A 26746-nucleotide genomic window follows, 5' to 3' on the forward strand; every position below is an offset into this window, starting at 1 on the left:
TACTGTATTGGGGGGGTCCGTGTGGGATCTGAAAACCAGTCAGTAGTTGGTGTGACCCTGATTGTAAATCGTTTGTAGCTGTCCGGGTGAAGATCTTGCAGGTGAAGATGCTAGATGTGGACGTTCTGCGCCGATGTGGTTACACGTGGTCTGCGGTTGTGAGGCCGGTGGGATCTACTGCCAAATTCTCTGAAACGCCTTTGGAGATGGCTTATGGTAGAGAAATGAACATTCAACTCACAGGAAATAGCTCTGCCAATTGCACACTGCCTTAAAACTTGCGACATCTGTGGCATTGTGCTGTGTGATAAAACTGCATATTTTAGAGTGGCCTTTTATTGTGGCCAGCCTAAGGCACACCTGTGCAATAATCACAAACGGACTGCAGATGTAAATTAGCTTATGCCTATCTCTGGTACAATGCATCAAATGGTAACATTTATGTTGGAAATTGTACATTGTCCTTAATAAAAAAATTTGTCTAATCATCATCTTGATATGCCACACCTGTGAGGCTTTTTGTGTACGTAGAAAAAGTCTTCGATCTTTGAGTTCAGCTCCTGAAAAATGGGGGCAAAAAAGTGTTGCATATTTTTACAACCATTTAGATTTAGAAGCTGGTCACACACTATTTCAATATAATTGTTACAATGCTGCATTTTCTTCTTGGTTCAGTTTGCTTTCACATGGCAATGAACCAAAATGTGTTGGGGTAAAGCGTCCTTTTATTGGACAACAGCTGTGGGCTTATTGCGTCTTTTTTCTAGCTGTCCTTATATCCTTTCTCTGAGCAATGAAACACCTTGTAAACTTCTGTATTGTTATGGATTTTGGACAGATGTGCTGAAATATGTTTGTCTGACAATGTGCAAAACAAACACTGCTGCTTTCCATGCTAAGTATCTCATTACCCATCATATTCATATTCTGGTTGGTTGGTCCATTGGGTGGGATTGCTTTGTGAATCGCTCCAGAGTTCATTTTCAAGCGAGCACAGACAACCTCGTACAGGCAATGTAAGACTGACTTTTTTGTTGCGGATCCAAGTGCCATTGTCGTGTTTAACTAAACTAATGGAGATGATTTGGGAACGAAGGCTTCAAACGAGCCAGGTGTAAAAACAGCGATGGTCACTTTACTGTAACACCAGTAGAAAAAATATTAAAATAAAAAAACATGAAAAAAGATCTTTTTACCATAATGAGTGAATAGAGAGAAAATAAATCCTCTGACTGAAGTGTAGGCCTATTACAGAAAAGGATTGTAAGCTTTTCATCAGCCGCCAGGGTCCATCTACTGTAAATTAAATTAATACTTCAATAAAATTCTTCAGGGATAGACTGCAGAAAATCCGGCTTTTATGCCTTTTGAGAGTAAGATTATTATTTAAAGCAGAAAACATCGAGGATACGAACATTTGAAATGAATGTCTGGTAATGTATAAGGTCGGACAAATATGTGCAGTCATTTTAGAGCTTAAAGGATTATAACATTATATCTTAACAAGACATGACACCATTAGTTATAACAGTGATAACTCTTACATGTAAAACTGTAAACAAATATAATCATAAAAGTGACAGTTTTTCAGTCGGTTGGGCACAACAGCCTCAAAAATTATGGGTTTAGTAAAATACGGACAAACCCAACTTGTGGTTTACTTGTGGATTTGTGATATATGATGCAATGTGACATTGCAGTGGATAAAATGAAGAAAAATATTATTGTCAAACGTTTTAATGTTTCAATTGACTTAAAACTATTGATGCTGGCAAAATGTGCACCTCCACTTTTATTAAGACACTGAAATAAATCTCCACTGAAGGCAAGTTGAAGGAGAACTCAAGTGCACTTTATTAATCCTGCTAAGTGAGCAGACAAACATTAACATAAACTTGGCATGGCAAACCAGGAACCAATAAGAGGTGCATTTTCCAAAAGCATCGCTAGCCAAATACTGTCATTACTGATGAAGGTCAAGGATTTGGTGTTTCCCGAAACCAAATGAACATTCGCAAGAATCATTTCAATCTTGTGTGGTTGGAATGACAGCTCTTCACCTGTCGTTAGAAGAATAGTTCCTTGTTATTATAATATGTAGACTTACGTTGATCATGCTTTTGAACAAAATAATCAAAAACATGTAGTACATTCTATATCCATCATTCTAAATATAAATAAAAATGAGATTTTACGTCTTTAACTTTGTAAACAGAATTTAAGCGCTGCATTTGAAAACTGCACATTGTGCAGTCCTATATGACCTTTAAGACCCTGGGGAATCCCTGGGAGAAGTGACGTAAGAGGGAACTTGCGCATGAATTAAATATCTTTAAATCACGATAACAAAATCAGTCTTCCGATGCAATATATATGTTATTTACAGCAATAATCTGACATTAAATTGATTTGCACAGATTAATTAGTACTTCACCTCCCACGTGACATCATCAACTATGTTGTTAAACCAACATGCTTCAAACGACGAATGTGCGACAAAGTTACTATGCTTTCGGGAAACAGTCGTGACAAGGTAGTTTGACTCCCTTAACAGCTCATTTTATGTAGAATTGTAAAGCACAAAAATGACTTTAGCTGGGTTTTTATTTGCAGGGTCACATTATTCGGTTTGGATTGGATGACGGCTGTGATGTCACATATTTGATAAACTCACTTTGGTCGATTTTATTAGACCTTCAGTGAGCGTCAGATGGCAGAAGAGACTGTTTAACATTATTGATGAATGTTAGTTTATGACAACCAAACTTTGGTGTGGGTGTTTAGAGGAACTGCATTCAGTTTCCCATCAGGACGTCTCTCGCTGTAATCCGTATACAATAGACGGATTTGTCTGACCTCCTCACAGGTTGGGGGAGCGGCAGCTTTTGAAATTCTCCATTCTTTCAGACTGTGGTCTACCGCTGAGCTCTTTAAAATGACTAAAAATGTCCTTACCCATAATCCTGTTCACCTCTAACTCCATTGCACTGTAATGCAGTGAATTTTACACTTGTGCCACGTTTTAAACTAGCTTTTCTTGTTTTCCAAGAAATAATTGTTTAAGAATAAAATATGTCTTTCTCATGTTGTTCTGGACCAATAAGGAAAACAAAATGTTTGATGTCACTTTTCCATTCCTCTCAACAATTGGAATTCAAAATCCGGGAGACCTCTGAACGAGGGGTGGGGGGTGTTTGGGTGCAAATAGTGACAGTCTGGATTTGTTTTTATAGCAACATAAGGATTATATGAGGATTTATTTTGAGAAGTGGCCCTGACCTACGATCAAGCAGCCAATTTGCAGTCTAGTTATTTCTTTAATGTCTATTGTCTGTGTATGTGCCGTTGTAATTTATTGTGCTGAATTACGTCGTTTTTCCAACCATGTCCAATACTAAAATCAGCGCAATTTACTTTGCAAAAATCGCGGGAATTGTCGATGCTGGTTCGCAAGAACAAATTAAATTTCTCCGTCCATCTGTTTTCCGCTATATTTTGTTGCCAGGTTAAGGTCAAAATTGGATTCAAAATTGTCTAATGTGTTTACTTTGTGAGTAGGATGCATTTAATAACAAAACAAGAGGGGGGCAGGAGATGTGAAATATGGGAGACTCCTGGGAAAAACTGGAGTGTTGACAAGTATGAGTTACTTATTGTGAAGAACAGAATATATTTTTTTATGAAAAACAAAATCATGCCAGTTTTGACCAACATGAGAGAGAACAAATGTTTCCAGAAAAGTCTTTTTTTCATTGAAGTATTTCTTCTTTTCCTTCACATGCACCGTATTTTATGTATCTATTTCTTACATTTGTGGGTTTTTAGACACGTCGAACACAAAGCTCCAGACCTCAGGCGGTCTTTAGCATTCAGCCGACAGCTCGGCCTGTCATTCCAGAAATCTCTATAAGGAATTCATGCAAACGAAGTGTCTCTAAATTCCGTCATCTCGTCTTTAGCGCGTCTCATCTCCATGTAGCCGACCGTTAAATGGCAATTCCATCAATGTGCTGTCATGGCCCGATCCGGCAGGGACTGGAGCGGGAGTGAGCTTGCATTAATTATGATACACACAGGACTTCCAGCGACAGTTAATCTTTGTCGCTTTCGCTCCGGGAGACGTTTGGATACGCCACCCAGTTTAGAGGCGGGTCAAAGCCCTTGACCCTAAAACACACACGGGCACATAAAGCCGTTGATCTGGATTCCTGTCAGACATGTGTTTAGATGGACAGATGTGCCCTCACGAATACTTTGAACCTCTGAACTCTCGGGTCAAGACTGGTGCGTGCCAGCGCCTAAGACTACACCAACTATTAGGATGTTTATGGCTCAATTGTGGGCAGTTTTTGCCGTGGGAACCGATCGCATTACTAGATAGTGTTGACATTTACACTAATGTTTATTGTTAGATCACGTTGTGTGAAAGGGTTTCTTTGCCAAAGGGTTTTCTTTGTGTTAACATTAAATAAAGATGATGTGTAGTGCAAGCAAAATATTACATTCACACTAAAGTAGATGTTCAGATGATTAGCTCAAACTCATATTTTATATTTTTTTACAGGCATTGTCTATAGAAGTGCTTTTGATAGAGAACCTTGTCCCAGATTTTGAGTTCAAACCTAAACCTATAACTGATATTAAAATGAAAATAAACAGTTCGTGGACACCATTCACTTCCATAGTAGGAAAAAAGAATGCTATTTTGCAGAAAAAAATAATCAGTTTTTATAATAAATCTTTAAAAATCAAATTATTGATTTGAATTTTTTATGTTATTAAACCTAAAGATGCTATGTGAATTTTTATCACGATTATTATTGTAAAAAAAATATTTTTTGGGGGGGGGCAAACTAATTTAAAATTTTTTGAAAAAATAATCGGGATTATAATTTTTCAGAAAAATAATCGCGATTATGATTTTTCAGAAAAATAATCGCGATTATGATTTTTCAGAAAAATAATCGGGATTATGATTTTTCTGAAAAATAATTGTGACTATGTTTTTAACAAAATAATCATTACTATGTTTTTTTTCCAAACTAATCACGATTATTATAAAAAAAAGATTTTTTGGGGGGAGGGGGGCAAACTAATCACGATTATCATTAAAAAAAATTATTATGGGCTTTTTCGGGGGGCAAAGTTATCGTGATTTTTTTTGTCAAAATAATCGGAATAATGATTTTTCTGAAAAATAATTGGGATTGTGATTTTTCAGAAAAATAATCGGGTTATGATTTTTCAGAAAAATAATATTGGCTATGTTTTTTTTCTTTAACAAAGAAACATTACTTTGTTTACTACATGATTATTATTTTTAAAAAAAATTTTTGGGGGGGGGCAAACTAATTGTGATTATTTTTTGTCAAAATAATTTGGATTATGATTTTTCAGGAAAATTATCAGGATTATGAGTTTTGACAAAATAATTGTGGCTATGTCTTTTTTTTTTTTTTTTTACAAATAATCATTATGTTTACTACACGATTATTATTGTCAGGGTGCTGCACACAATATAGTAAAGACAGGAGATAGCAGATCCAATTGCAGTATTTAATTCAACTTGAGAATGAAAACAAAACACGAAAACTCTGGGCGACACCGAGACATACGTAAAACACGCTAAAATGAACCGTACAAGACAGGGGAAATGGAAGTGAATATAAACATAACAATGACCAATGGATAAACGGAAACAATGAATCACCAAGACAACAAACAAGGGGAGGAGCGTAAAAACAATGAATAACCATGGTAACAAATGACAAGGCGGAGACAGAATTAACACAGGGAGCTCAGGTAAGACACTGATCAAAACAAGGTATACAAAGACACTAACACAGTACAAGATATAATGTAAATCAAAACCATAAGCAAAGACAAGACCAATCAATAAACAGGACATAAAGCAATAAACAAGGAACCCAGGTAACAATAAGCAAAAATAAAACAAAGCATGACAAGGAAATAATAACATCAAAAACACAGACAAAAACCCCAACAATTATAAAAAAATGATTATGTTTTTTTTTGGGCAAACTAATTGTGATTATTTTTTGTCAAAATAATCTGGATTATGATTTTTCAGATAAATTATCGGGATTATGATTTTTGACAAAATAATTGTGACTATGTTTTTTTAACCAAAATAATCACAATTATTATTAAAAATCATCGTGATTATGGGCAAACTAAGTTTTTTTGGGGAAACTAATCGTGATTATGATTTTTTTTAAGTAATAATAATAATAATAATAATAATCATCATGATTTTTTGGCCTTGTCAGAATTTTCATATTTGGGTAAACTATCCCTTTAAATGTAGGCTGGGTTGTGTATGTACCTCACATTCTGTAGTTTTGTTCATGGTGTATATGTTGGATTTGAGTTTAACTAGATGCACAAGCTTTGACATAAAAAGATAAGTGTTTCGTATTTCCTTTAAAATGTCAATAGGCACATTTAGTTTCTCATGCAGATGCATTATTCATGCGTTTCCTCAAACAGCAGCGGTCTGTTGTATTACTGCATGTCTGCTCGTTCACGTCTCATTGCCGACTCAGGTAAGAACACATAGAGGTTATTTAATCCTGAGAGGTCTTTAAACATCTCCAGTCTCTTTCTGATATCAGTGAGATTGATTCATAACACCATCAACTCAAACGTTGCATGCGGTTAACACGTGCTGACAGATTCAGGCTAACTTCAGTATGCGGTCGTGTCTCGGAGGCAGACTCTGTGCCCTTGAGTGCACACTTTACTAGTGCCCTTGAGTGTGTACTTTACAATCTCATGTGGCACGCTGAGCTAAACAGAAAGCTTACGTGGCATAACAGTGGCAGATAAATTAGCATGAGGGCAGATAGAGGAGAGACAGACACTTGTTTGTGTTAATATTTTAGTCCCTGTGAGGCCGAAAATTATGATGTTCACTTAAAATTTCAAAGCAAGCTGCTGTATGGGAATTAATATAATAAAGTAACTGGCTGTGTACTAAGCATAAATGTCTAAAGATGATGCTTTCACATATTTATCATTTATAGAAAGCAACATGAAGATTTGAGTACGAAGCAGACATGCTTGTTTACTTCTGCTGTAGTTGATGTTAGATGCATGACAACAGACAGACGGGTAAAGTGACACCGAGTTGTGCGACAACTATCTTTAAAAGATGATTTATGGGCTGGTAGGTGTCAACATCAGTGTGAAGTGAAGAAACATCACACCCATCTAAGACAGCTGTGTGTGACACGAATAAAGAGAAAAAGAGCAGAACAAGACTACGAGAGAGAGTATAAGATGATGTTTTTAAATGAGATGTTAAATGAGGTCGAGGTTGGACTGAGGTTGAGGTTCTTCTTTGCTCTACATGAGCAGGAACCTGCAGCTGTAACATCTGGATGCTCGGAGCGCTATGCCGTCTCCATGGTAACAGACAGGAGCGGCACAGCAGGTGTCATATATGATCAACAGGAGACATTACACAGATGTGACAGAACAACAGAGAGAGGGAGAGACACACACACACACTCCTTTTATCTTATGTCATGTAAATGAATAAAAGCATGATAAACAAACACACAGAGGACAGATGATGTGTAAAACTTTTATACGTTGTAAGTGTTACAGGTCTAAATACAAATCTGTAAAGTGTATTTGTCTGTAAAATTCAGCAGCCACATCTTTTGACCTGCCATCATATTTCTTACATTTATTCACATGTTAACTTTCCCAGTTTGCCAATTAAAGGTGCACTGTGATCCTTTTAGGAGGATATAACTACACTGTAAAAAATACTTTGCTGCCTTAACATTTTTTGTTGAATCAGCTCGGATTTACAAGTCATGTCAACGGAGATAAGTTGTCACAACTTATAAAATATAGTTGAGAAAAGTCAACTTAATTTTATAAGTTATAACAACTCACCTTTAGTTATAACAACTCATCTCTAGTCAAGATAAATAATAGTAAGTTAAAATGACTTGTAAATCCGAGTTGATTCAACAAAAAATTTTAAGGCAGCAAGCTATTTTTTACAGTGTATATTATCAGTGGTGACCTTACATAATGAACTGTATTGTTTTTATTACTTTAGATTGAGCCGTTTATATCTCCATACATTGTGGGTCTCCTTACATGGAAGTCACCTTCATGATTCTTACTGATCTACAGAGCGTTTCATCACTTCGTTGTCTAAGACAACAACATGTTTGTCCTGTGGCAGCTACCATATGCGTTTTAAATTCGAGGGGTGAGCTGTTGGTTGCAATTTGCAATCTTGCCACTAGAAAGTGTTGGAAAAGTTCACTTTCTACATGAATTAGTTCAAAGTTTAGTTCACAAATTTAAAACAAGTTCAGTTCTAGTTCATACTTCAAAATTTTGAACAGTTCCAAAAATGAACTAATTTATAGTTGTTTTTTAAAAATGATTGCCATTATATATAGAACCACAGAAATTATTTTATCAGTTTTAACACTGAAGCTAAATGCGACAGATTTTATCTTCATATCCAACTTTAAATCCAACCACGGTTTACATTAGCATTGACTGTCTTTTAATTTTTGTATTTGCTTGCACATACCTTGAAAGGCTAGCCGGGTGCTTTAAGGGGGTCACACACCGGGCGAGAAGCACTGGGTGGCGTTTCGTGTAGGTAGGATAACTCACAGCGCACCGCACGTGCACGTTAAATAGTGTGAGCTTAGTCAGAGTCTATTTCAAGATCCAAAATATGCATTAGCAGCCTATGTTAATCATTTACGATTTGGGACAAATATGATGTCATTTAATGTTAAACTATGTGAGAGGCATTTCAAGCATTTATAGAAACATAATGTGTTTGATTTTTAGATACATGACGCAATGCAGCGCTTCTCGTCTGGTGTGCGACCCCCTTTAGTTCAATGTGCCATTTAAGGTTTACTGTGGATGTGACTAAATTCAGAATTTTCTGTTTGAAAGCCGGTGGGCAAAGTTTGCACAGAAGACTTTTCTAATCCGCATCGCCTTGTCATAAACTCATTGCTGCTTTGTGGCCTACATGCTGCTTTTTGTTTTGATGATGCATGATAAAACACTGGTGGCTGGTGTTGCCAGATTGGGTGTTTTTTAGCTGCACATTAAGACCTGTTTACAGTGTGTTTTAGCTGGGTTTTCTCTATAAGGAATTAATGCAAACGAAGTGTCTCTAAAATCCGTCATCTCGTCTTTAGCCCGTCTCATCTCAATGTAGCCGACCGTTAAATGGCAATTCCGTCAATGTGCTGTCATGGCCCGATCCGGCAGGGACTCAAGCGGGAGTGAGCTTGCATTAATTATGATACACACAGGACTTTGAGCGACAGTTAACATGCAAACACAAACGCATGCACCTCTATAGAAATCCAACCCATTCTCACCCCATGGCGTCAATATTTGACGCACTTGACCATGCGTCAATATGTGACGTGGAGGGTATACCTTTCGCGTCATTTTTTGACGAACTGGGGACTTCAATACTATTACGTCCGTTGCATTCTCTTTCCTATTTTCTTAACATTTTCGCGTCGGTTTAGGGTTAGATTTACATAATGACATCCCTACCCAAACCTAACTCTAACCCCAACGCCAGGTGACAACTGTTTAATTTCGCGTAATCTAACCCTAAACCGACGCGAAAATGGTAAGAAAATAGGAAAGAGAATGCAACGGACGTAATAGTATTGAAGTCCCCAGTTCGTCAAAAAATGACGCGAAAGGTATACCCTCCGCGTCACATATTGACGCATGGTCAAGTGCGTCAAATATTGACGACATGGGGTGAGAATGTGTTGCGAAATCTGGCACCCTATTGAACGTTGATAATAAACTGAGAGAGCGTGTCGCTCACAGGCACCAGAAAGAACCAGTTCACAGTAACATTCATCAGGCAGTAATACAGTACCTTCAGTTCACATTCGCCCAAAACTTTCGTTCAATCATGCCGCTAAAACGTACACCCTGTAGTGTGTCCCTGTAAAGTCCGATATTAAATGGGTTCTGAATTTGTCAGTCCACAGAAAATGTGTTATTTACTTCCCAACCAAAGTGTAACTATTGATAAAAAGCCAAGTAAATATTTTTACAATCTTGGTAAAATAGGCAGTCTGCTCTCAAGCGGTGGGGGGCGTGTCCTCTGTCAGCACTGAAACCACACCCACTCTTGAAAAGCTGCCATCTCTCTTGACTTTTAAATAATGCAACAACCTGAATGGATGGTCATGATTGTGTTAGGGGCGGGGCTTCAGTGCATCATTGAGCCCCTGCTTTAGCTCCGCCCAAATAATCCTGAACACAGAAATGTGAAAAACTCTTTAACGATCTAACTCTGCAATTCAGTACTACATAGTTTACAGTGTTTGTGGCGTGTTCCAGCAATACTTTTATAACATTTATAATGTGTTTACAAACTATTTTCAACACTGACTTTATGGGACTTTAATTAAGTAATAAAACATCACATCCTACTGAAACAAATGAAAGTGATAGTTCTCCCAAAAATGAAAATTCTCTCATTACTTACTCCCCCTCAGTGTATGCATGAGTTTCTTTCTGATGTTGAATACAAAGGAAGATATTTTGAAGAATAACTAAGCAGATCTGGGGCACCATTCACTTCCATATAGGAAATAAACTAATACTATGGAAATGAATAGTGCCTCAGATCTGGGTAAGTAAATGATAACATTTTCATATTTCTGTGAACTATCCCTCGAAGAATAAATCTTAGTATTTCTCATGTTTTAATTTTGATTTGACACTAACAGTATCCAAACCAAGCTGTTTAACCACATTCATCATTTAACACTGTTGAGCTGTTTAATGCTCTGTACATGAATAAAACCTAATACATTTACTTCACATTATTACGCTAAAAAGGTACCAGTTTGACGGTTTGGTTAAAGAGAGAATTAGTAATGGTGATAAACAACACGAGCACATCTAATGTGAGCCGCGGTTCACCTGCGCTGGCCGTAATGAGCGTGAATCGGGTTTAAAGCAGAGAAACATCTCTGTCAGGTGTTTAACACGGCTTGAACCCCGCTGACAGATCCTGTGAATTAGCATATCAGCCTGGTCATTATCACATCCACATATAAAGCCACGATTAGAAGAACCACCGCTGTTTGTATCGCCTCATGTATAATAGAGTTAAACAGCATTTCAATCACACAGACTGTCAGGTTAACATTAACATTTCAATACTGAATTTAACATCTAGCTGGTCACTGGTCATTTAAGCTCTTATCATCTTGTGTGCATGTGGCATTAAGTTATAAGGGTAATTTTCATTTTTTATTCAATTTTGATTTAAAATATTAAGAAGACGTGCTTGTTGGTATTGATATATAAATGGTGCGGTGCATTCTAGGATTGTCTTTTTTGAGAAGCATGCATGCTTGTTTGGGCTGTTTTGGTCAGTTAAAACGAGAATAGACCTCTTCTCCACATGAATACCCAAGACAGGTTACCATGAGTATAAATGATGCATTATGGGATTGAAGAAGATGAGAAGTCTCAGTAATGATCAGTATTTGATCATTTAGCTCCAGTATAAACAGTGATTAAAAAAGCAAAGAGCAGAAGCAGAGGACTGTGGGTGTAAAGCAGCGGATACTTTCATTCCTCGACTCTGTCCTGACATTTAGATTATTGATCTTGAACGGGAAACCTTGAGAAGCTTTTGTGCTTTGTTCTCTTTGTTTCACCATGAATGGTTGTGTAAAGCTTGACTGTGTGTTTTCAAGAATGGTGACTCTTGTGTCTAATGTGATATGTCAATGTCATCTGAACCATAGATTGTAAAAAACTTCTATTGTAAAAGTGAAGCCAAATAAAAAAAATGGCATCTAATGCCGAGTTCAGACTGCACGATTTTAGCCCTGATTTTGACTCGCCGACAGGTTTTGAGAAATCGCCAACAAATGCCCGAAATCACAGTCAAATCGATGCTCCTGCACGCGAGTGACAATCACACAGTGTGAATTATAAAAAACGGGTTCAGAGAGAATCACCGACGAGTCGCCGACACCCGTGAGATATTTGGCATGCTAAATATCTGGAACAGTCAGCAATTCAAAATCATGCCGTGTGAAATGTGTTTTGACTGACAATAACATCAGCGATGACCTACAGCCAATGAGAGAGCAACATACAGGACAGCTGGAAGTTCGGGGAGGAGTCTTTCAAAACATTTCTTCCTTCATAATCTTTATTTCTTCTTCTTTCTGCTGCAAATGAGCGCACATGCAATATATATGGTATGCTTCTTGCGAGCCACCATTTTTAATAATAATCCCAGTCTCCCGTGAGAACTCCGGTCTTGCACGCGTTACCTCGTGTTGTTTCCTTCGCGTCACTTTTCACGTGCGTTTGGTTGTGAGACGTAGTTTGTGGACCGGGACAAAGTTATCGGAGAATCGTCTTACGGTAAAGTCACGCAGTATGAAAACCCCTGTCGCCAATCCATCATGCAGAATGAAACAGCAGCGACTGAACGCTACCCCAGATAATCACGCAGTGTGAAACCACAGGTGACCCGACTAGTTTAAAAATCATTCAGTCTGAACTCGGCATAAGCCTGTGCAGTAGTGATCAAGAGGCGGAGCTGCAAAATCAAGGCCCCGCCCATTTTCCTGTGGCTTAGTCACAAACACACAAATCATGTCATCACACTCTGTTTTAATAACAACTTTAACTAAACTTATTAGAAAAAAAACAACACTTAAAAATACATCAACATGATGAGAAATAACTAAATAAAAAAATAACATTTGAAGTGTAATTTGATTTTAAATCTGGCTCATGTCCCCTTTATTTACATGGAGAGGGCGGGCAGGATTTCACACATACTGCAGCCAGCCAATGGGGGGCGATCAAAATATTTTGGCTTCACTTTTCAGGACGTCTTCTGTCTCAGGGTTTGTTCGATTGTATTGGTTTAGAGTGGCACCAAAAACAATAAAGCCTTTTTATTTAGATCAGTGGTTCTCAAACTTTTTCAGCGTGCGGCCCCGTTTGTGTATGGTGCATTCCTTCGCGGCCCCCCCAAAGAAAATTTATTTAAAAAAACAGTTCTAAAACTTCACATTTAAATTAAACAAAACATTAAATTATACAAAGTAGTGCTGCCTTATTTTTTTAGGTTTAATTTCACAGAATTCATGATAAATTAATGTATTTTATAAAAATGTCATAAAACTGGGGCCCCCCTGGCACCATCTCGCGGCCCCCCTGGGGGCCCCGGACCCCAGTTTGAGAACCACTGATTTAGATCATGAAGACTTTCTGAAATGTATATTTTTCGTTATTGTAACATTATTTATCTTTATTTTTTCCCACAGTTTCGTACTTTTATAATAAAAGCAATGTTTGTGTGCCGTGGGTCATAGTTCCCTTTTCTCATTTGTTATTAGTTTATTTATTTTTTGACCGACCGTTTAAAGAGGTGATAGCTGATGTTAGAACAAGAGAACGGTTCATCGTCACATCTGCTCTATTGGATGTCAGATGAGATTAATATTGTCAGTAATGAAAATCTATTTTTATACCTGAAGCAAAAGCCAAGCTTTTATGCGTACACCAGGAACATCTGCTTTTGAAAGGATCAAGGCAAAGCAGCTTTCCATCCATTTTTCATTTGCTTGTGAATATTTCTTTTCATGAATAATGCACTTTTGCTGGTTTTGTTCTTGTGTTTCCTGCAGAGGTCTTGTGTCGGCTCTCATTTCTGCTGTATATCACAAACAATCTGTGTTCAGAGAGCAAGTGCACAATGGCATTCAAGAGTAAATAATCTGTCCTTCATTGAAACACACGAGTCAGTACACACAACAGTTCAGTCGGCATGTTTCACTATAAACATTTCATCTATATCACATTGAAATTTCAACTTTAATTATTCTTCTTTTAAAGTCTGTCTGTGTAACTTATATTATTACATTATAGATCTTGTTTTTAACTGTGTGTGCTAAATCTCTTAGTTTACAGTGATTTTAAGTATGGATGCAGATATTTTGGTTTTAAACTTTAAAAATCTTTAACTCCATTTTTCTCAAAATTGACTTTGCTGACTCAACTTCAAACACATGTAGCTCTGTCATCTTTTGTCAGATTTCAACAAATACATCATTTTGAAGTTTTTTAATAGAGAATGTCACAATATAAACTACTCGATTTTCTATTTGCTCATTCTGACTCATTTTGCCAGCACGGGTCACATTTATGTGTCTGCAAAATAAATAATGTAAAAAAAAAACAAAAAAAACAATAGGAATGATCACAAATCATCACAGAAAATACAAAATTCATTTTTGTAGTGTATTTTGGGACATATTCCAACACCAGTAGAGACCCACAGAAACCATTATAGTCGACCAATGATACATTTCCATTAAAACCATTAAATCCAATAGATTTTCTGTGATGGTTTCTATTGTATTTTTAGCAGGGGTGTACGATCAGTGCAGGTTATTTCAAAGACAAATGTTTCAGTCTGTAATCTTTAAAACTAGGCTTCCACTGGAATGGACATCACATGTTTTGTGTTTCAAATCAATAAAAATGCTGATTACCCAATCAAAATACGGCACAGTGATTAAACAATGAAAAAGTCAGGTCTGAAGGGGTTAATAAAAATATAAAGTCTTAATGAGTGATAAATGACTTTCCACTAAAGAGCGCAAAACATTTTCTAAAACTACTTTTTGTTTACTTGAAATATATATATTTATGTAAGAAGTCAAACACAGATGCATGCTCAGTTAAAGCAATGCAGGTGTGCAGGTCCTCTTTCAGATCTCTGTGTTGTACTGAATGTGATATTCTTGTGGATAATGTCTAAGCGTAAGACTTTCTTCAGACTGTTGTTTTGCATGCAAAAGATGAGTTTAAATAAATGTTTTTTTCAACATTTTAAATGCAACACATGTTATATATTATATAGTCTCTGAATACAACATCACATAATTCACACTTGTGAAGATAAAGCTTGTGTGTGTTGTGTAATGGTCATACGATGTTGATGAAGATTGTAAGACTTTAGTAAGGATTTTGCTCTCATTAAAAATAAAAGTCATAATTATGCTATTCTTTTCCTGAAAACATTAGAAGGCTCATGCTGCTATCAATAATTAATTCAAGAACACTTGCAAACTCCCATTATGGTGGACTTCAGAAGTGAATTCATGCACGCACACACACACACACACACACACACACACACACACACACACACACACACACACGCATGCACTCACACACGCATGCAAACACACACACACACACACACACACACATGCAAACACACACGATACACACACACATGCATGCAAACAAACACACATACACATACACGCAAAAACACACACACACACACACACACACACACACACACACACACACACACACACACACACACACACACACACACACACACACACACATACATGCAAAGGTAGGCAAGTACACACATACATGCAAACACACACACGCATGCAAACAAACACGCACGCACACACACACACATGCAAACACACACAATACACACACACATGCACACACACAGGCACACATGCATGCAAACACACAGGCACATGCACACTAATGCACACACATAAACACACACACACACACACACACACACACACACACACACACACACACACACACACGCATGTAAACACACATTCACGTGCACATACATGCACACACACATGCATGCATGCACACACATCACATGCTTCCAGCCTCACGCTGCATTCAATTAACTTCATTCACATCCCATGAATCATTCTGGTTAATATGTTTCCTTCTACCCATTTGACAGTTAACCACATTTAGCTTCATGTGCATTAAAAGCAATTGTGTAATAGGGGGAATCATGTTCACTTAAACAGTGTTTCTGAAACGCTTATATTCACCGCATGACTGCCGGGGGAATTCATCTGCAATTACTGCCAGCGTTTCTGCTGTTTTTCTGCAAGAAAATAGTAATCATCAACTGAGCTCGATGCCACCCAGAGTACAGACTGCTCAGGACGCCCACAGAGAGAGAGAGAGAGAGAGAGAGAGAGAGAGAGAGAGAGAGACTATATGCACTATATACATTTTTACTCTTTTATTTCTACTATTTGTATGCTTTGGCAAACAAATGATCATGCCAATAAAGCACTTAAATTAAAACGGTAAATTTGTCAATATAATTTAAAATGAAAGTATTTAACCCTTCAAACTAAAAGACCCAGACCCTTTTTTTAAAGGGAGTTGGGCTGAGTACCAAAACACACTTGTAGCCAATCAGCAGTAAGGGGCGTGTCTACTAACTGACTGGGTAGCTTCGGTGTGGAGCGGGCCTATCAAAAGAAGGTCCAGATTATTTTGGGGTAGGGGCGTGATTGTTTAGGTGATTTCAAATGTCAACATTGGCTTTCAGAGATTGTGCACCCCGCCTTTACAGTAAGTCATTCATTTAACTGATTTGTTCAAATATCTGATTGACTTTAACCATATGTTTATATAGCAGAAATGGAAAGAGAAGTGTGGTAGTATGCAATTCTGTCTTCATAAATGAGTCACTGAATCAATGAATCACCTAAATTGTTCAAAAACACAGATTCATTTAGTAATGAAACAGCACTGTGTTTTGCTCCGTGATGCACAATAGTGCTGCTGTGATTTTGTTTATTTGCTGTACTTTGTTGGTGAAATAGATTTGCAATCATGCTAATATTTAGGAAAACAGCTCTTGTGTGCTATTGTATAACTATATCATACGAAAACACAGGACATTATTTTTAATTTAATAGCATTCTAATGGACAGCATCACGCAGTGAAAGCATGCAGTCTCGTTGAATATTTTGCTTTGTTTTTGCACAGTATGAGTGTGTTAAATCTGTTAATTATTTAAACACATTAAATCAACAGCCCTACTTTCATGAATCATTGTATGAATATTATTATGAGGTTATCTCTCTCACATCTTCCCGTAAACAACACCTCTGGAAGTGGCCTACTTTTAAAGCTTTGTTTGACTGGATGTTAAACTATAAATTGATGGTAGCTCATAGGGATGCTCATATTGACCGGTTAACTGATTAATACTATCAGATAAAAGAAAAAATATTTGTGTTAGTGCACAGTGTGTGTCTACATGCCTACAGACATTTTGCCATTTTTTATTCTTAACTTGTAAATAGCCTGTAAATGAAGTGAATGATTGCTGCCCTGACGGTCTGGTTAAGTGATGTATGAGAAATCATTTATACTGCATATGTGTCTGTGCTTGAGTATGGTTTGGAAGCTGCATAGAGATGGACACGGTCTCTGTCTCAGGCACCGTTTACACATATTAGTGGCCAGAACTTCACTGATCACCCCCGTCCTAGAACCTGATCATAAACATCTCCTTTTTTGCACAAACAGAGAAAGAAGCAAACCTTTTTGAAATGTGTGCTGCTTTAGAAATGGCCACTGTAGATAAAAAACCCTCATGCATGCAAAACAGAACACCAACTGTGACGTTACAGTCCAGATGAACACCATCAACATTAAATTATATTTACAATGTTCCCAGATAGCAATTACATTGGGCCCGGATCCGTTTTTAGCCCCTTGCCTCCGTTTCTATCTCAGAGACGTTTTCTGATTGTGAACCAGATCCGTGCCAGATAGAGGTTTCAGCTTAAACATCAGTTCAGTATTTATATCATTTTACAGATCTGGCCCAGATCACTTTTCCCATAGGTAACCGAAAGACATCCTTACTGAAAAATCCAGCTAAAACCAGCATAAGCTGGTGAGCTGGTTTTAGTTGGTCTCCAGCTTGGTTTTGGCTGGTTTAGGAAGCTGGTTTTGCTGGTGTAGCAAGCTGGTCTAGCTGTGTTTTGGTCACATTTTAAGCTGGTCTAGCTGGACTTAGCTGGTCAGGCTGGAATACCAGCTGGCCCACCAGCATGACCAGCTAAAACCAAGCTGGAGACCAGCTAAAACCAGCTCACCTGCTTATGCTGGTCTTAGCTGGATCATAGTATTTTCTCAATCGTATGCAAAAATATCTTGTGCACATGCGCAGAAGAATTGTGCTTAAGTTCACGTCTTATATTGACCTCTTATTTACATATCACATGATTCACTAACATTACATAAAGCAATAAAATATCGTTGTGCCTTTTCGAAAAGTGGGTTTTCATTACCTATATCTGAAAACTTCTTAAGAACAACTTTCTCTAATTCAACTATGGCATTTATGTAGAGATAAAGCATGAACTTGTTGAGAGATGCTGTGCGCAACGTGCCGTTGCCAAGTCTGCTTTTTGGCGGAGCTCAGATTTGGGCAACTTTTAAACTATTTCCACAAGTTGATTTTATTCTGAGGGTTCAAGATGAAAGGATTTTGTTCATTAATTCTTGGTATTTTGGCTGTGGATAGTCATTTGGATGCTTTTGGGCTAGTTTTGAATGTCCATTGGGATGGTTTTGATGCGCAAATCTGGCAACCCTGCTTGCACAGACGTTTGGTTCGTATTATATAGAATGTACATAATCAGAATGCATTTTTTATGATGCAAGTAAACTGAATTGTCCTAGCCTTCAATTGGATTAAATTCAGTGGGATTGACAAAATTTTGTGCATGTAAACATAGCCAGTGTGTGCATCTAATCTACATGTGTGTGACCAAATCTTTGATGTGCTTAGTGGCTCAGAGGAATGTTGAGTGCAGTGTTGAACAAATATAGTCTGTGAGCGCTCACAAAGATCACTTTAGCATTGTTGTGACCAAGGTTTGTGCACTACTGACCATTTCTTTAAGTTAACCTTGAACTTTTTATTGTAAAGGTGTAATCATAACTGAAGGAATACCCAGCTGAGCTCACAGATATCAAAGTTTCTCATTTAACTCATTCACCGCCATTGACGAGTTATCTCGTCATTTATGAGTTCATATTTAACTAATAAATATGCCTTTCTGGACGAATTTCAAAGTGAAAGTGTAATACCGCTTTTATCCACCAGATGGCGCCAAACCGAATTTATCAAAAGCGGAAGTTAAAAAGATTTAATGATTTATTTTAACTGCCTTTATGTTTGATAGTCATTCTGAGTCTGATCTCTAACATAAATTTCTTTACAAAAACGCAATTTTTTTAGCTTTTTGCTCAAAATGTTGTATTTTTTAAGAGAAATATCCATATTTCAGTGGTTAAATTAAGTAGAAAAAGTAAATATATAATGAAACGTTTTTTCCCCATTTTGTTTGTTTGTTTGTTTATTGTTTGTTTGAAAGCAGAGGGTGTGTTCTTTAATTTGATATAATTTGTATGTTTATATATTTATAGAAAATAATTTTTCCTGCAAGGAATTTTGTGAAAATTTTGTTAAAATCACAAAATGCAGGTGGGCAACTTTTCTCAAAAAGGCTGGCGGTGAATGAGTTAACTGTGATCTTTATAACCCCGCCTTCTCACCGCTCACTCGGTGATTGACAGCTAAAGGTACAGTAGTGTTTCTGTTTAATTCGGGCAGCGGCAGTTGGTGTCAAACTTTGCTCACCGTCAGACTGAGAAAATAATTTTTTTCTTTAATGAGCCTCAGGTTCTCCGTCGGCCCGGGTGCCCGTCTGGAGGAAATGAATCTTTTTTTTTCCAATTTTCACAGCCTCATCTTCCACTCTGCCTCGTGTCATTTAATACTGGATCTCATAGGGTTCAGTGCAGAAATTTCCAGTGGGCGTAAAGGGCCGTAATAATAAGAGAGACCTAAAGCAGAAAGAGTACAGCTCAGTTCGTTGATTAGCATTTTAATAAGAATGAATACGGGCAGGGCGCCGGCTGATGACCTCACAGGTGACAGTCTGGATATGTAAATGATTAATTACCCAGAATACATTGGGATCATATGCTTGTTAGGAGGATGAGGAACCACACTGCCTGCAAATGTAATGATATTATCTCAGCGTTCAGACGGTGGACGCCAAACACATGAGCAATGACAATTAAGGAAGAATTAATGAGATTTCAGGAGGTTATGTTGAAAAGAACAAAGTCTGGAAAGTCTTGCCATTATCAGACCAGACCTGTGACAGCACATCATTAAACTCTCCAGGAAGACTTTCCTGAAGTGCATTGTGGGATTCCAGCAGGATAAACTCATTACAGATGCTCTTCTGCAGGATCTGCTGCTCATTTATTAAACTAGAAGAAAGTACATAGAAAAAGAGAAGTATTAAAAGAATCATAATGATTAAATGGATAAGGTGCTACAATACAAAAATAGATGTAATAAAATAATTTAGTATTAACATTCATAAATAATAATATTTCTACAGACCATTAAACAGATGGAGATCAGGGCGGTGCTTGACTACTGAGGGAGTTTTATTAATGAAAAGGATCTCGAGGGAAATGTCAGATTGATTGAGCTATGCCTTTTATGCAAATCTAAATCTTTATCAAATATTAATGCCATTTGCAAATTATTGGATGATTAAAGTGGGCATACAACACAGGACTTGGATGTGAATGTGAGTTGGATTTCCATTCTGAAACGTCTGCAAAGCATCTCCATCTACCCCAGTTCAGAGGTGGAAAGTAACAAATTACATTTACTCGCATAATTGAGTATTTTTGTGTACTTCTACTTTTTTAGTAGTTTTTAAAATCTGTAATTTAAGCTTTACTTTAGTATGTTTTGTTTAAAGTATTTTACCTCACTGCAATTTAGATCATATCCATTACTGAGTAAAAAATATTAAACATAATACAAGATGATAAATGCTTGCCACAGATACTGATTGATTGATGAGAAGGGGAACGCCCATCAATTCTTATTAAAGAAACCCCAGGCCATATGCGAACACATTGACTACAAGTGCCTCAAAAGTGCCTGTGCATTTTTTTAATTCACCTGTAAAAATAAACACATTTCTGACCCACGTGAGATTTGAAGAGTTTTTCTGCATGTTCTGGCTTTGGGAGAAAATCTACAAAAATTATGGAAGTTTGAAGAAATATTATGACTTGAAACAACATGTATGGATGAATTCTGCAATAAAAGACCAGTGCATGAAAGTCCTTAAGATAAGAAATCCCAGATGTAAGGTTAATGGTACCCTCAATGAAACATGGGTTGCAAGCAATAACTTAAGGGTTTACTTAATGAACCATCAGAGTGTCAATAACTATTATCTTAAATGCTAAAGTATTCCCTTAAGTTGTGCTGTGTGTTACTACAAAGTCCTTTTACCTTAAAAAACTGAGGGGCCATAAGAGGTCCCTTAACACCAAATGCAGTGGCTGGTTTTATGGTAATTTAAGAAGAGGAAGTACCGATGTGTATTTTTAACTATCAAAATAATCCCTTGGAGAAAAGTGATGTGCAGTTAATAGGAGAATAACGGTTTGATTGTCAGTCAATCCCAAATACTTCAAGTTTAGCTTGAGGTTTTATACATGCACTACTTTACAGTCTGTTATTTGTGACGTTTCATTGTAAATAAATCCACTGTCTGTTGAGCGGGTGCATGGATTTCTTTACGCAGTGAGATTTTGTAACTATAGCAACCGCTTCTCCATTGCCGTGTTTTGACAGATACTACCATAAAATACTTGGGTAAGGGTGACAATTAAGACATTTATGGCAATGCTCTTAAAGAAATCCCTTCCCTCAGGGAATTTTTTTCTCCCTCAGGAAAACCCTCAATTAAAGGGGTCATATTATGAGATTTTTTTAAAGATGTAAAATAGGTATTTGGTGTCCATAGAGTACTTATTTGAAGTTTTAGCTTAAAATGCCCTTTAGATAAATTATTATAGCATGTTAAAATTCCCATTTTGTAGGTGCGAGCTAAAATGTGCCGTTTTTGGGTGTGTCCTTTAAAATGCAAATGAGCTGATAAAGTAGGGGAGACCGGGGCTGGTTGTCTCACGGGTTGGATGTCACACTGCTTATTCCAGACATACTACATGGCACTGTGGTACAGTTTTGATATCAATTTGTTACCCTTTAATAGCTTACTCATTTGCACTTGAAATTTTGCTGAGCAGACACAAAACATTGAGGTTAGGAGACAATTTTTTATTTTTATGGGTCAGAGTAAATTTTCATGTTGGTGTTGTTTTTGTGTTGAGATCTTGTATGATATTAGTCATTCAAAAACAAAACACTCATTAAAAAGCTAAAAGTAGTAGCTTTATTTTGAATCATCTTTTAGCGATCAAGTTAAAGCCGTGTGGCAGCTAGCTTAGCATGTTTGTCAAGAAGTCAGTTGGGGATGGTTGTCACATAGCTTGCGGGGTTGGTTGTCACATAAGAATATTGGACATGTAGACCTTTTAAGACTGTTTGTCTGTTTGTTTGTTTTTGTTTGCTGTTAAAATAAAATAAAGCATTAAGAGGTTTTAACACTAAAAATTATTTCTTTTTATTTCTCAACACAGTAGACAATGGGCTTTATGCCCAGCTGCACTACTTCCCAAACTTCGGCTAGCTTCTTGTTTCCTGTCTGCCATTGTTGGACGGACTGATTAATCCAGGTGTGCCTGACCTCAGTAGTCACAACAACAATAATCAGACACACCTGGATTAATCAGTTTGTCCAATAATGGCAGACAGGAAACAAGGAGCTGGCTGAAGTTCATAGTGCAGCTGGGCATAAAGCCCATTCAAGTAACTGATCACCCACTTTAATCCCATTGTTTAAACATAAGGGGCATTAATAACAACTATCATAGGGGTGTATTCATATTAAAACTTATTTGCAGTTTCTAGCTTAAAAAACTAAAAAGTTACACATTATCTTTTCAGATCCCAATTTATCACTGAAATTCTATTGAACCTCTATAGGGACAACCAACCCCATACCCTGTGACAACCAACCCCGTGTTGGGGTTGGTTGTCACATTGTGTCAGAGTGTCTTTGATGGTTAATTACTTCCTGTTACAATACAATCGAAAATTAAAAAGTATACACATTTAAAGCCAAGACTCCAAAGTTTCATTTCATGTAGGAATTACTGCTGAAAGATTTTTTGAAGATGAGCAATTCATGCATGAGTAAAAATTGTGACAACCAACCCCGGTCTCCCCTACAAATACTGATCGCCATAATGGTGTTTTTTAATTGAATCAATTGTTCTGTCAATTATTTTCTCTCTTTCTCTCTGCACTAAATAGTAGTGCTGTGATTGGATAGTGCAGATTAAAGGGTGGTATTATTGTATTTGTCCTTGCTACCTACATCACAAAACAGGTGAAATCTGAATGACTTATTTTTTCACATTTTTGCAAAAAAATGGTTTACCAAAATGAAGTTACTGAGTTGATCTTTTTCACGTTTTCTAGGTTGGTAGAAGCACTGGGAACCCAATTATAGCACTTAAACATGGTAAAAGTCAGATTTTCACGCTATGACCCCTTTAAGGATTTTCTTGCAACCGGTTTAGGACCATGTTTCAAAAGCTACCATCCCAGTGACAACATTTGTACCTTTTTTTGAGTGCACACAAAATCTGGATCTGATCCTTATCAACTTGTCTGTGTAGTTCATTGAAAACATTTAAGTTTTATTAGTAAGATGGACTTTAATGCTAGGATGGAAAAGCTCTCAGTTCTTCTGCTTTTAAAGAGGATTTGTCATTTTCTCCCTTGCCATTAATATCTTTTTCTGTTGTGGACACTGAAGCCAAAGGGAGAGAAGAGCAATATGCTTTTACATTTTACATCTGCCACAGCTGACATGTACTTGTGAAAGAAGCACTATATTTGATCTGTGTCAGTAAGTCTTACACGAAGACAAAGTGCTTTCATTGACACAGATGGGGTGACAACTTTTTTTAAGAAATGAAAAATGGGTCAAAGGCTCAGCCAATAAGAGGCCAGATGAATTTTCTTGGCTCACTGGTGACACACTTCACTGTCAGTATCAGTCAAACACGTGCCATTCATTTCATTACTGAAGCAAGAGAAAATATCTACAGAGTCATGTTTACAGAAAATACTGTCGAGTTTTAGACAAGAGTTATCTCACAGTTACTGGATGTCAGTAATTCACCTCACATAGCTGAATTTATATAGTTTTAGGAGCAACGTTTGACAAATATTTCTGCTTTTTCATATTGTATAACATTTTCAATACCTCACACACAAAAAACAACAGATGGGTTTGCAGTTATCTTTACGAGAGAGAGAGAGAGAGAGAGAGAGAGAGAGAGAGAGAGAAAGAGAGAGAGAGTGTGTGTGTAATTTCCCATTACAGTATAGATAAAGTTGTCATTACCATTGAGAGATCAGACTGGGATCAAAGTCTCTCTCTGTTTAATTGTTGTCATTTTATTTCTGATTACTGTGCAGAAGAGCAGAGCAGCACAGCAGCTTTAGACACCAAATCTGCTTTAAAAGCTGTAAATTACAAACCATGAACAAGATTAAACTGCTTCAGACAGAGAATCCAGTGATTGAATCCAGCATGTAGAAACAAATAAGAGCCTGTGGGATTTAACAAAGCTGTAGTTTTCATATGCAGTAATAATCCACAAAGTCATGCAGGTCTCTGTGTGTTTTAAAACAGTTCATCTACGACTACGACAAAAGAAAAAAGTTAACATGAAAGAGTTTGATGCTTCTCATAAGCTTTGATAAGATTTGACTTAACTTTTTGACTTTTTTAAGATGTAAAATAAATATTTGATTTCCCCAGAGTAGGTATGTGAAGTTTTAGCTTAAAATACAATATAGATAATTTATTGTAACCTGTTTACTCTTTCCCCGCTGGCAATGTTAAAAAAGTTGTCAGCCAGCACCAGCATTTTTTATGATTTTCACAAAAGTTGAATGCCTTCCAGACAGTCCCGGCGCCATGGGCGGGCTTTAGGGGGCCGGGCCCGCCCTGTGAGTCACTAGTGCCCGCCCTGGACGAACCTGCGGTCTCCATTCACCTGTTCACCAGCTCCATGTTTTTTATCAATAGGCCACTGTTATTAATTAAAAGTTATTGTTTTGTACATATATAACTCATGAATAGAAATAAAAATGTGTTTGGTCTGATTTAAAAATATATATATTTTAATCGAATTTGATTGGTTTGTCAGTAGTGAGCGCGGAAATGTTTGGTTGTTTGCTAAGCGCGCCACCGCTTAATGTTAAGACACGACTGAGTGCTGCCTGCAGTGAGACTGACACGTTATGGTTCTGCTGTTATCTTTCGCTATTTTCGCTGCTGAAACAACAAAAACAGTCAACATTGCGTCTAAAATGTAAGTGGCTTAATATTAATTACTTGTAGTGAACTGTCATTAAATCTGTCACATTTTCAACAGTGATATGATGCTGCTTAACTGTATCATGTTATTAAAAAAATCCAAATTTTTACCGCAGTATGTTTAACCCACTTTGTTAACACACTTTGTGTTTGCTGTGCTTATTTGTTTAACTTTGCGTTTTTACATTATGCACGTTCGGTCGCCATTGATTAAAGGATGCAGAATCATTATCGTGTTTTGGTGATTGTTATTGGCGTTTTTAATCAGACTAGGCTACTTGTTCGGTCGAGCAAGTAAAATTATCTTTCACTTGGCCTTTTAAAAAATCCACTTGTCTCTGATATTAACCGGACAAGCGTTGATGTCGAGCTCTGCGACGTGTTTTATTTGCGTTTAGATTGCTTCAGTAAGCTAGGTCCAATCTTTACGACTTCTCCGTTGTATTGCGTTAATGGAGAGGTATGTTTGTTCTTCCTTGCTTTTTTGTCCATTTAATTCATAATTAATGATATTATGCATTGCAGTGACGTTGCTCTCATTTGTGCCCCCCCTGAAAAATGAAATGCCCGTCCGTGAATTTGTGTCTGGCGCCGGGTCTGCTTCCAGAAAATGTTCTTCTTTAAATATATAAACATACAAATATATCAAATGATAGAACAGACCCTCTGCTTTCATCCTACCTTCATCTGTTCTCTTTTTATCACCTCTCAAATATGGGTAGGGTTCTTCAAAAATACCAAATTTTATTCAAAAAGCTGAGATAATTGCATTTTTGTGAATGACTTTTGAATGAGATCAGATTCAGAGTGATGATCAAAACATACACAGTTTTTTGCCCCAAGTGCCACCTTGTGGATAACAGCAGAAATACGGATTGCTGAAAAAACTCGTCATTGGCAGGGAAGCGTTTTCTCTTAAATGATGAGTTAACTCATCAATGGTGGGGAATGAGTTAAAATTGCCACTATGTAGGTGTGAACAAAAATCTTTTTTGGATGTGCCTTATAAAAGCAAATAAGCTGATAAAATGCAAACACTGATCGCCATAAGGGGTTGTGCACAGCAAAACTTTTAAATGTGGCTGTAAAGGCCAGCTGTTTTTTCAACTGAGTGAATTGGTAGCTGTTATATTTCAGCTGTGAGCCGGTTGGTTGCTGTGGTAATGTCCCACCTCTCCTCCACTGTGATTGGACGGCCGTGTGAGAACTGACATTGACGAATGGAGCTTTTCATCCAAAGTTGAATATTAAATAATAACTCTCTGCGCTCATCGCTGAGCGTGGAAAAACCGCCGAGCGCTGGGTTTTTTTCAGTGCGGAAGAAAACCGCTAGCTGATGGCTTATTTGAAAAACGCAGAGCTTCCATTAAAAACAATTGAAAACATTTGCTGTCTGCGGGCGTAAAAGCTTTGGTGTGCACGCCCCCTAAGAGTGGTTGAAACTGATGTCAATTATTTTCTCTCTGTC

At 37.2% G+C, this 26746-nt stretch overlaps 1 protein-coding gene across 7 annotated transcripts in view; it reads left to right on the top strand.

Annotated features, from left to right (window-relative positions):
- Positions 1-26746, top strand: part of chst8 (carbohydrate (N-acetylgalactosamine 4-0) sulfotransferase 8) — a 170858-nt gene that overhangs the window by 49798 nt on the left and 94314 nt on the right. The window lies entirely within an intron of this gene.

Source organism: Misgurnus anguillicaudatus, chromosome 15 (assembly GCF_027580225.2).
Source record: "Misgurnus anguillicaudatus chromosome 15, ASM2758022v2, whole genome shotgun sequence".
Taxonomy (NCBI): Eukaryota; Metazoa; Chordata; class Actinopteri; order Cypriniformes; family Cobitidae; genus Misgurnus; species Misgurnus anguillicaudatus.